The sequence below is a fragment of the Petaurus breviceps genome, unplaced genomic scaffold (genome assembly GCF_028583685.1).
Source record: "Petaurus breviceps papuanus isolate PSGF00001 unplaced genomic scaffold, PetGlider_PUasm1.0 181, whole genome shotgun sequence".
In the NCBI taxonomy this organism is placed as follows: Eukaryota; Metazoa; Chordata; class Mammalia; order Diprotodontia; family Petauridae; genus Petaurus; species Petaurus breviceps.
In genome coordinates this window covers 27,408,686-27,420,888 of record NW_027185784.1, presented here as the reverse complement: position 1 = coordinate 27,420,888, position 12,203 = coordinate 27,408,686, and positions in this window count along the sequence as shown.

Here is a 12,203-nt window from a genome sequence, read left to right as displayed (position 1 = left end):
GAACTTCAGAGGAAATACAAATAGAAGTTACAAGCAGACAAAAAAATACAGATAGAAAAAATAACAAAATTCAGCAGACCAATAGACACGGCTTCTGGCTATCTTACCATCGCATACCTACATAGTTTCCAGAGAGAGAAGCACCAGTATCAGAAGACATTACAACTATTGTGACCCACTGCCTAATTACAAATTAGCAAAAATTGGGCCTTCCCTAAAAACAAGCCTCTCCTAAGCAAGCTTCTCTTGCTGGGCTCCAAGTGAGGCCCATTAAGGGGCAGGGAAGATTTTCCAATTCCGTTATCATTATAGGGCTTTAGAGAGGAGATTCCCTCTCCATCCTCCATCCCACGCACCTGAGTAAAGTCCACTATATTTTCTTAGGCTTATAAAAAAATAGTAACGATCCCCTACCCTCTGACCCTAGCAGGGATTTCATGCTTTCCAGCATGGAAAGTGCCTATGGGAGAAGAATGGCATGAAATTAGTATAAACACAGATAATCAAAGAAATCAAGTGCTATATTTTTTTAAAGAAGAGGGATAGGGAGAAATAATACAAAAGAATTGAATTATAAATTTAAATGTAAAAGTCTCCAATAAAAAGAAGGAGAATTTAGAATGGGTGAGAAAACAAAACCCTATATTTTTTTTTCTGTAGATAAGTTTATCTTAAAAATAAAGACACACAAAATAAAAATGGGGTGAAGCATTGTTCAGTCATTTCAGTCACATCTGATTCTTTGTTATCCCATTTGGCATAGATATTGGAGTGGTTTGCCATTTCCTTCTCTAACTCATTTTACAGATGAGAAACTGAGGCAAACAGGGTGGAATGACTTGTCCAAGGTCACACAACTAGTAAGTGTCTGAGGCCAGATTTGAACAGGGAGATGAGTCTTCCTGACTTCAGGCCCAGCATTCTTTTCACTGTAACACCTAGCTACCCATTAAAATACTTACATCATTCTTATTTTAACTCTTCCCATATGAATGTTGCCATGCAGATGATTCAGCAGGAGTGTTTATTCCTATACATTTTAACCAGTATTTCTTAAGTTTTTTGACCTGGGAAAAGAACTTCCTTCCACAGAGAAACCACATAGGTAAAAAGAAAAGCTCTGTGGAGAGATGGAGTATGCAAGAAGGTGGGGAGAGATGAGATCAGATTGGTCAGTAAGAGTGACCTGGAGAGGACTGCTCAACAGGAACTAGGAGCAGTTGAACAATTGTAATTGTCAATCATGGTCCTAGAAAGTGTGGCATAGTAGGCAGAGAACTGGCTTTGGAGTCAGATGACCAGAACTGAAATCCTGCCTCTGACACTTACTACCTCAGTGATCCTACCTGTCTGGGCTTCTCTTTCCTCAGTTATACAATGATAGGGTTGGACAAGATGATTTCCAAATTCACTTCCAATTCCAGTTCCATAGTCCTATAAAATATAAGGAGAGATGTAAGGAATATGCTAAAACCATGGGTGAATGCCCAGTCTTTGGGGGCAACAAGATACTGATGATACATAACTCTCTTCTCTTTTTTAAAAAAATAATTTGTGTATTTACTTTTAGTTTATAACATTCAGTTCCACAGTCCCTTGAGTTTCAAATTTTTCTCCCCCCCCCCCCTTCCCCCCCCCCCCCCCGCCCCGGCAGTATGCAATCAAATACAGGATCTACAAATACCTTCACATTGATCATTAGTCAGGTTGTAAAAAAGGATTATAACCGATGGAATGATCAGTGGGAAAGAAGAAACAAAACAAAATGAGAAAAAGAAACAGAGCAAGTAGTTTGTTTAAATCTGCATTCAGACTCCACAGCTCTTCCTCTGGATGTGAATATCTCTTTCCATCATCATTCTTTTTGGAGTAACTCTTCGAGAGAGAGAGAGAGAGAGATAAGGGACCATGGAATTGAAATGTGACATACTCTGTCATCATAGTTGATTTTGCTTAACTGTGTTTCTTTGTTACAAGGGAATGTTTAATTGGTATATATGGTAGAGGAGTAGGAAGGGTAATACTGAAATAGGATTGGTATAAAAGCCAAAAAGCACCAATAAAAAGTAAAAAAAAAAGATTTTACTGATGAAAGAGGAAGAAATGATAAAGACACCATAGCTTTAGGAGTGGCAGAGATCTTGGAAGCCATTGACTTCAATCTTCTCAATTTGTATATGAAAAAGCTTAGTTACAGTGAAGTTAAGTGACTTTCCCAGGTTTATGTAGTTAGTAAATGTATGAGTGGGATTTGAACCCAGATTTTCCTGGCTCTAAGTCCTGTGCCCTCTGCAGTATTCAACACTATGTCCCTAACAGAAGTTTTATAATAAATAAAGTCAGAAGGAACTGCCACAGTCAATTATGGATGCAGTTCTTTGGCAGAGATATGAAATATTTTGATTAAATTTCTCCTTACTCTTGACCAGGAAGCTAAAAGATGTCATTGCATCTCCCTCAAATTTTTCTTGGTACACTGTCATTCATTATCACTAAATAGTGGAAGCACAAAGTTTGCAATGCTACAAAAGATTTTGGTAGAGTTTCTTCTTAAATTACTATGTTATTACTATGTTTGATTACTATTACCTGACATCTTTTGAACAGAAAAACTCTCCAGGCAAGGTTGTATGGTTCATACTTTGGATTACTGTGGCATTTGATGAATCAAGATTTCAGGAGACCTAAAGAGCAATATAGAGAAATATGGAAGGCTCCCAAAGACTGCAGAACATATCCAATGATGACCTACAAGCAAGATCAAGCATGTAAAAACTTTTCTAGTGGAATGGGCAGATGAGAATGAATTTTTTTTCAATGGCCATGAAAGTGACTGAAACAGGCACTGTGAATGCTTAGAGCTTGGTCAGACATTGAAGATGCCAAGGTCATCCACTGCATCCTGAGCCATCATCGGTTATCTTGACTTTTGTCTTGTGACTGCACTTCAATGACTCCAGAAGAGAGAATGAGACTGATAACTTAACCAACTCTGCCTCCCTTAAATCCAATTCACTTGCAAGCCAAGACATCTCCCTGTGATGAAAAAAATGAAGGACAAACAATGAACAAGGGGTGATGTGAGTTATATCACAGAAAACTATGTGATTGGAGAAGTAAGTGGGTCAGTCACATGACAAGAATGATTGAAAACAGATAGATAGCATCTGCACTTGTACCCAGGAAATGTAAAAAGGCCAAGAGGAAGTTGGAGCTTCTGTGGAAGATCTGAAGAACATGGACAAAAATCATAGAGGAGAAGGCATGAATGGTTTGTAATCTGTGTTGATGAGTTCACAAATTCATTGAAGAAGCTGTGTTTTCATTCATCAGCTGGATAAATTGAGCAATTTTAGTGCCTGATTTTCTGTTCTGAATGCCTCCATCCCTTGTAATAGACTGACTAATGACTGCATAGTGGACCAGCTGTAAGGATGGAATGAAGCAATGATTCAGAACATGGGAGTTAGTTAAAAAAGACAGGTTTTAGGTTAGGGTGGTAATATTTCACTTGGTATTCTGGAACTCAGATTTGTCATATTCTTAAGGTAGAAGGGGAAATTAATTTTCTTCTTTGTGCCTCTAATTTATATGAAAGTCTTTATATGTCTCAGTCCAAACTGAAATCTATGCAGGTAAGTCTTTTTATACAATGCTGAAAGGATTCAATATACCCACCCATCCATCCCTTACTTCCTTAAAAAAAAACCCCAAACGTTATTCTTTGTTTTAATTATTATTACATTTAATTCTTCTTCTTCTCTTTTTATATTACCTTTGCTTCAAAATATATTTTCCCTCTTTCCTAACCCCCACAAAAGAGGGAAAAAACAGTTCCACAAAATTAAAAAAAAGACCAAATATGACAGTTGAAGAGACTGAGTCACAGAGCAGTTAAGTGACTTTTTCCAGGGTTACTTAGCTAGTAAGTGTAAGAGATGAGATTTCAACTCAAGTTTTCTGACTTCAAATCCAGTGTCCTCTTCATTGTTCTATACCTACCTTTGTAAAGGAATGAGATGAATTTTCTCATCTTTTCCTGGGATGTGGGAAAGCTTGGACATTATAATTAGAAAGCATCTAGCATAATATTTTTGTCCTTTCCACTAACATTGTTTTAGTCACTGCATATATAGTTATCTCAGGTTTTGCCTACTTCACTCTCTATCAGTTAATATGTCTTGCTATGCTCTTCTGAATTCTTCATATTCACAGTTCCTCATGGCATAGTAATCTTCTGTTATATCAATTTCTCATTATTTGTTTAGCCATTTTCTGATTGATGAATTCTGGAGGGCATAAAGTATATTAACTTCTCCACTCTGCAACCCCTCATAATTTGCCTTGACAACTCAACTGTAGTTGCCTTTTCAAAGGTCACCAATAGGTTTCTAACTTGATGATCCCATAGCTTTTTCTTAGATTTTGTTTTCTTTGACCACTATACAACATAAGACAATGTTGATAACCCATTTATTTAAACATATTGTCTGCTATTTTAAAGTCCTTGTCACGTTAGGCTTTATATTGGTGTGTGTGTGTGTGTGTGTGTAGTCCTCAGTCCTCATACTCCCTGACTCCTTGGAGCTTTGGATACTATTGACTACCCTTCCTCTTGGATACTTTTTTCTCCTTTGCCCTGCATGAAATTACTTTCTCCTGGTTTTACTTCTACCTGACTGACCATTCCTTCTGGATTTCCTTTGATATAAAAAGTCATATTCATCATCATCAAGGCTTCTCAGTTCTATCTCCAACAGGTCCTCTCATCTATCTCCTTCTTTCCTCTCATGTCGCCATTTCTCGGGTTCAGGGTTCTCACTGGCACTAATGTAATCATCTCCTTACTGGTCTTCCTCTTTCAAATCCCACCACTCTCCAATCCATCCTCTACCGGTTGCCAAATAATCTTCATAAATACAGATTTCACCATGTCATTCACATACTCAAAATTCTTCAGTGGCTCCTTATTAACTACAGGATAAAATTTTAACTTCTTAGATTAGCATTTAAATCCCTCCATAGAGGGCAGCACAGTGGATAGAATACCAGACCTGAAGCTAGGAAGACTCATCTTCCTGAGTTCAAATCCAGTCTCAGATACTTACTAGCTGGGTGACCCTGGGCAAGTCACTTCACCTTGTTTAGTTCCTCCTCTGTGAAATGAGCTAAAGAAGGAAACAACAAATCACTTCAGTATATTTGCCAAGAAAACCCCAAATGGGGTCACAGAGTCAGACATGACTAAAACACCTGAACAAAAACAGTAGGAAGGCTCCCCTTCCCCCTTCAAGTCTTACCTTATGTTACTCTTCTTTACCAAATCTACCTTTTAATGAAAATGGTCTGTGAACTATTCCCTTAGCTCAATATTCCCTCTCTTGGCTTTGTTCAGTTTCACAAATAATTTCTCCATGTCTGGAAAGCATCACATCATCATTTTTGCTTCTTGGAATACTTGCCTTGAACCAAGACTCAAGTCAGGCGGCCCCTCCTCTGGAGCCTTCCCTGATTCTTTACTTGTTTGGGTGCGTTCTCTCTCCTCAGTTCTCCTTGTATTATTTCTGGACATGCTATGGCTCCTGAGTATACTTAAGTTCCCTAAGGTAGACACTCTTTCATTTTTATCCTTCTATTCCCCATGCTTAGCATAGATAAAAGTAAATAGAAGCTAACTAATGTTTTATTTGTTGTTCTTGGGAGGATGACGGGGACATTTCATACTTTTAAAGGCAGTGACCATGGGAAATGAGCTGATGTTTTGCATCTCTGGGTTCAATCTCTTTAGCAACTCTACATGCCAGACTCTTTTGCATATATCTCGGGTGGCAGATTGCCCAACATGGAACCATTTCTAGGAATGGCTACTTATTCCCCTATCTTTGGAAGCTCCACCCCATTATGGGAATCAGTTGACTGGACAGTGACTTTGAGACAGCCAGGGAGGAAGGAGGTGCCCCCCAAACCCCCAGATTCAGCTCTTCTGCACATTTCCCTGGAGCTACATGGTATCATTTGATGACATATCTCCTTAGAAGGCTGCTCCTAATGTTCATTTTCACCTCATTTTAAATTGAATGTTAATTGGGGGAATTAGGAACAGCACTGACAAAGAGCAAGAGGAGAGGGTATTCTCTCCATGTTATCCTTCATTCATTTGCTTTTTTACCTGTTCTTTTATCTTTGGAGATAGTGATAGAGGATGGATATCAGGAAGAAGAGAGAAAGGGGGAAAAGAGGGAGAGAGAAAGAGTGACAGAATGAGAGAGACAGAGAAAAACAAAGACAGAGATAGACAGAGCCAGATATAGACAGAGTACACAGATAGAAACAGAGAGACAGACACAGAGAAAGACAGAGGCAGAAAGACAAAGTCAGAGAGACATAGAGACATACAGACAGACAGACAGATAGACAGACAGACAGATAGACAGACAGACAAAGGCATAGAGACAGAGAAGCAGAGTCAGAGAGAGGCCTGTCCTTTTTTGAGGACAGAAACATAGAATATCTGTCTGTTTCATTCTTCATTTTGTTTTGTTTTGTTTGTTTTTAAACCCTGTCTTTCTAGGCTTTGGGGGATTATGAGTAAATATGGTTCAGAGGACCATGATGACCTTATGTGGATTCTGGCAAAAAAAGAACTTTCCTCATCTGTAAAATGAAGAAATTAGACTAAATAACTTCTATGTCCTCTCTGGGCTCTAAATCTATGATACTCTATAGCTTTTGCTTGATCCCTTAATTCTAGTGGCAGATACACATTTGTGCCCTGCCATGCTGGTCCCACATCCCCAAAGTGCTGCACTCAGTGCTCAGGGCCTCTGACACACTAACATAGCCACACATTAACCAGTTACTGCCCGAACAAGACTGTTTTGCACCCTTGGTTTTAAGATATTCTCCACCTGCATCCTTATGATTTTCAGAACTACCCATTGATGAGGGTAAGTCTTGAATAAAAAGTGTTCCTTATTTACATGGAACTTCCCTGGGTCACTTTGAAATGCCTTTTACATATTTTGGGTGCCAATATCAACTGTGGTTTATCTGGGGGGAAGGGTTTTTTGGCTTTCAGACCAAATTATTGCATAGAATTAGACAGAATTTTAAACTCCTTCTTCTCTATCAATCCACTGCAGCAGGATATTATTTCAGACTCATTTTTCTATTCTTGACAGATGTCTATGGGATCCCTACTCTCCTTCCCCCTGTTAAATTCCATTCTTCTAAAGAAATCAGAGAAGCAAATCTGGGTCTTTGAACTACTGTCTCATGAAGCAACTTTAACCCTAACTTCTAGTTCATGAACCTTCCTCATAAGAAATCAGAGCTTCAGGATGGGAAGGAGAACTTGTTGGAGTGGAAGATGAATTTTTCCTCTGTCTCTTTTTGTTTTCCCCAGATCAGTGCAAATATAAAGAGGGGGTGGTTTGGGGTCATAGTATAGGTATGTAGGAAGGAAGCTGGAGTGACTTTCTTCCCTCATCTTTAGGTCTTTAGGTCCCAGGTCATTTAGGATGTACCCGGACATTTATTCACAAACAAAATGCACACATTCACGAATGGAGATTCCCTGTGCTAAATCAAGTTTTGAAGTTTATTTAGATCTCTAGGAGTTAGTTACTAGTGTCCTCAGCATCTCGTCTACCCATTTGTCTGGTTTTAGGGAGACTGAGGAAGCCAGTAGCAGCATATTCTATAGTACTAGGCAACGATTTCTGACAAGAACAGGAAAAGAGGGCAATAATTAGGTTCCCCAAAGGTCATTTGACAATTTGGGACCTGCCACCAGCTTTCTATTTCTGTAGGAAAAGTCAATAGGCCAACAAAAATAGTGTATGCAACAAAACCACAGAGGGAGGAGACATTGTTCTTCCTTATTTCTTAGAATAAAGGAGTTCTTGAGCTAAGTAAGACCATGAAAGCCAAGATAATTTAATTGACCTATCTCCTTACCTCCACATAGAATTACATCATTGTGGGCAAAGATGCTAGTGAAGTTTGACAGATATGAATTAACCCTCCATTCTCCTATAACACCAGACAGGACTCTTGTGAGCTAGGAAATTGTAGTGCAAACCTCAGGCAGTTGGAATTAATTTTGCCCCAAGGTGGACTGATCTGGGACCCAACTTTGAACACTTTGGGCAAGAAGAATATAAAAGCTTTTAGGACTTTGTCAGGGAACTCCTTAAACCCCAGGGAATCTTTGCTTATACACTTCACCTGTTTTTATTTTCCTGAACTGCTGTGGGCAATACTTTTACATGAGAGTGTGTAAATATGCTTTTTAGTAAAAGGTTTGCTTATTTGAACCCTGTATTAGCAAGCACCCTAACATACCCAGGATGGCCTGCTAGCACAGGTTCTTTGATCTGCTTTTCCAAAGGAAAGTTTCAAAAGGGTCAAGAATCTCACTTTAATTAAACATATATAAGTCATTCAGTAATTCAGGGCAAGGGTCAGCACCCTGAATGTAGAGAAAATACGAGCAGAGAAACATAGAGAAATTAATATAGGGATCCAACAGACAGGGCATCAACTGTCTGAAAAAAGTAATACAACCACCTATATTCACCACCAGACCGTGAGAGAACCAACATCTGAAAGGTCAGAGGCTCTTAACAAACAGCTACTCAGAATCCTTTCCAGGGAATCAAAAGGTCCTTCTCATGAGTGAGCTCTCAAAGAAAAATCTCACCTCAGTATATATACACTTTTGGCTAATAGGCTGAAAGCCAGAAGGCATCACAATCCTCCCGACTCAGTGCCTAATTAGCTTAGTACCAAAAGGAGTGAAAGTCTTCCTACAAGCAAGCCTCTCCATAAGCAGGTTTCACTTTAGATAAGTTCCTCCAATATGCTCTATGTGACTCAGGATGTATCACAGCTGGGCTGGAGCTTAAAGCAGTAAGAGATCTGTGATTGAACTCATGTGGTCACATAGGCCTCTTAACAGATGGGGAAGATCTTCACATTCGATTACAAACCCTTGTGCTCTGTGTGATCCCTTGTGCCACATGAGCTAAAACCAAGATGAATGTTCTTTTTCCCCTTAGTTCCAGCTATGACTGTGAGTTAACTCCGCATCATGGAAAAGCGTCTTTTGTACTTTTCATTTCTTAAAATCACAGCTAGTCATATTCCCAATCAAGTGTCTCCCTTGTTGTCCTCCATCCTTTCCATTATCTCTTCCTTCCCCACCTTCCTATGTAGGACATTTTGGTAGAGTGGGGAAAAGTAGATTCTCCCTATACTTTGCTTTGATACTTCAATTTTCCTCCCTATTGTGAAATACGACTACCTAAAAAACTGTTTTCCTTATCACAGTCTGCTAACGAAGGTAGAGATCCTTTATTTTAAAGGATAATAAGAGAGTAGACTTATTTTTTTTTTATAAGAAGATGTAATGGGAATCTGAAGATCTTCCCTGCCCCTTGGCCCCTTGATAGGCTTAAGTGAATCTGAGAACCTTCCCTGATTCGAAAATATACTTTGCCCCCTAATAGGCTGAATGTGGTTACATAGAGCCTGTGGCGAGAGGCTTGTTTTTTCAGGAATGCGCACACCTTGTTTGTGATTGGTCAGTGGGTCTGATGGTGTCTGACCCAGGAGAAGGCTATATATACCCTGATGTGAGGTTTTTCTTTGGGGCTCACTTTGGGAAGAGCTGTGTGATTTGGCCAGATAAGAATCTTGGGGAGCAATTGAGCCCCCTGGCTTTGAAAACCCAGATGTTGATGCTTCCCTCTCTGATAACACTAGGTATGGATGTTTTGTTTTTGTTCTCTGAAGTTCAGGGTGCTGACTTTTTGCCCTGAACTAGGTAAATGATATATGTTTGATCGATTAAAGTAAGATTGTTAACCCATTTTCAGTTGCTTTCCTTTAGAAAAGCAGATCTAAGAATCTGTGCTAGTAGCCATCCTGGATATGCTAAGGTGCTTGCTGCTACAGAAGATAATTAAAAAAAGTTTTTTTTTCAGTTATCAAGCATTTATTTTTTTTTCCATCTCCCCTTTCTCATTGGGGAAAAATAGAAGGTAAGTAAAAGAAATACAGATTCTTTGTAGCATTTAAGCTTCAAATGTATATGAAGCTCAGGTATAAAAGATCACATCATAGGCAATTTAGAGAAACAAGGAACATGTTACCTTTCAGATCTGTGGAAAGGGGAGGAATTCGTAACCAAACAAGGAATAAACAGGATTGTAAAAGATAAAATGGGTGATTTTTATTACATAAAATAAAAAATTTTTATACAATATTGCTAAAATTAGAAGGAAATTGTTAGCTAGTAAAAAAAATCTTTGTAGCAAGTTTTTCAGAAAAAATCTCATTTCTGATTTTTTATTTCCATTCCATATATAAGGAATTGTATATGTATGAGTGTGAGCCATCCCCCAATTCTTAATTGGTCAAAGGATATGAACAGGTAGTTTTCAAGGAAAGAAACTCAAATTATTAATAGCTATGTGGAAAAATGTTCAAAATCACTAATAGTTAGAAAAATTCAAATCAAAGGAGCTCTAATCTTCCTCCTCACACTCATCAGACTGGCAAAGCTAATTTTAAAAAAAAGTGACAAAAGTTGGTAGGACTTTGGGAAAATAGGCATTTTGATGCACTGTTGGAGCCATGACTTGGTCTAGCCGTTCTGGAAAGCAATTTGGAATCATGCCTCAAACATCACTACACTGCATGTCCTTTGTCTCAGCTGTATTATTACTAGGCCTAAGCCCCAAAAAGATCAAAGAAAGAAGGAAAGGACCTACATGTACCAAGATATTCATAGTAGCTCTTTTCATGGTAGTAAAGAATTGGAAATGGAGGGAATGGGTATTGGGAAATAGCTGAGATGAACTGGGGAATAGCTGAGTTTATTTCATTATAACCAAAAAGAAGAAGAATGAAGCAATAACAGCTCACATTTATATAGCTTTAACATTTGCAAAATACATATATTATCTCATTTGATTTTTATACCAGCTCTGTAAGAAAAGTGCTGTTATTCCTGTTTGACAGCTGAGAGGACTGAGCCTAAAAGACATTGTTGGCTTACCTAGAGTCGCACAGACATTCAAGTGTCTGGGGTGGGAATCAAACTAATGTCTTCTTGACTCAACCCTGTATACTGTGCCGCACTACCTCTGGAAGGCAAATGGTGGCAGTAGATCAAAACTGAGATTTGGAAAGGGATAAGGACTGATAGGACAATGTGACAAGGGATTCGAGTGCAGAGGCCACTGTAAAGTTGAACTAGTTAACTGAAGGATCAAGATTTGGGGAAGAGGAGATTGAGGTCAAAGCAGGGATGATTTTCAGGGAAAGCATAGATGGATACGGTTCCTGAAGGTTGTGATGAGGACAGAAAATAGTTATAAGTAACAGTGTGGTAGTTAGTCAACCAACAATTACTGATTAATTACCTACTATATGCGAGGTATTTTGCTGAGTACTGGAGATACGAAAAGAAGGGAAGGAAGAGAGAGAGGAAGGAAGAGAAGGAGGAAGGGAAGAAGGGAGAAAGAAAGGAAGAACAGAGGGAGGGAGGAAGAGAAAAAAGAAAAGAAAGGAAAATGAAAGAAAGAAAAAAGTAAAGAAGGAAAGGAGGGGGAAGGAAGAAAGAAAAAGGAAGGAGAGAAAGAAAGGAAGAAAGAAAAGGAATGGTAGTGTGGCACAATGGATAGAATGTTATACTTGAAGTCAGGGAGACCTAGGTTTAAATCCCACCTCTGAGGCTTATTGGTTGTGTGCCCCTGGGCAAGTCATTTAATCTTACTGGGCCTCAGTTTCCTCATCTGTAAAATGAGCGTTTGGACTAGATGGTCTCTTAGGATATTCTATCTCCCGATCTATGATCCTATGATGTTGATGAACTGAGAAGTTGTAGACCAACTTAGACTTTAAAAAGAAATGTGTAGAATTCTAATTTCTACAATAGGGAATTGAGTATTAACCCAGAAACACTTGGATTATAAGGATAGTGCCAGACTTACAAAAGCTCAGTATTCTGGGTAAGGCCTAATCTAGTCCAATAATTTTAATAAGTCTAATAATTCAGGATTGGAGGCCAAAATATAATAAGGTACTTGGGAATCATAAAATACAAATAAAACAGTTGCTGTTAACAAGCGGTTAAAAGAGTTAACTTTAAAGTTAAAAGGATATACCAGGTGGTTCAGCGAGTAAGAGCACTG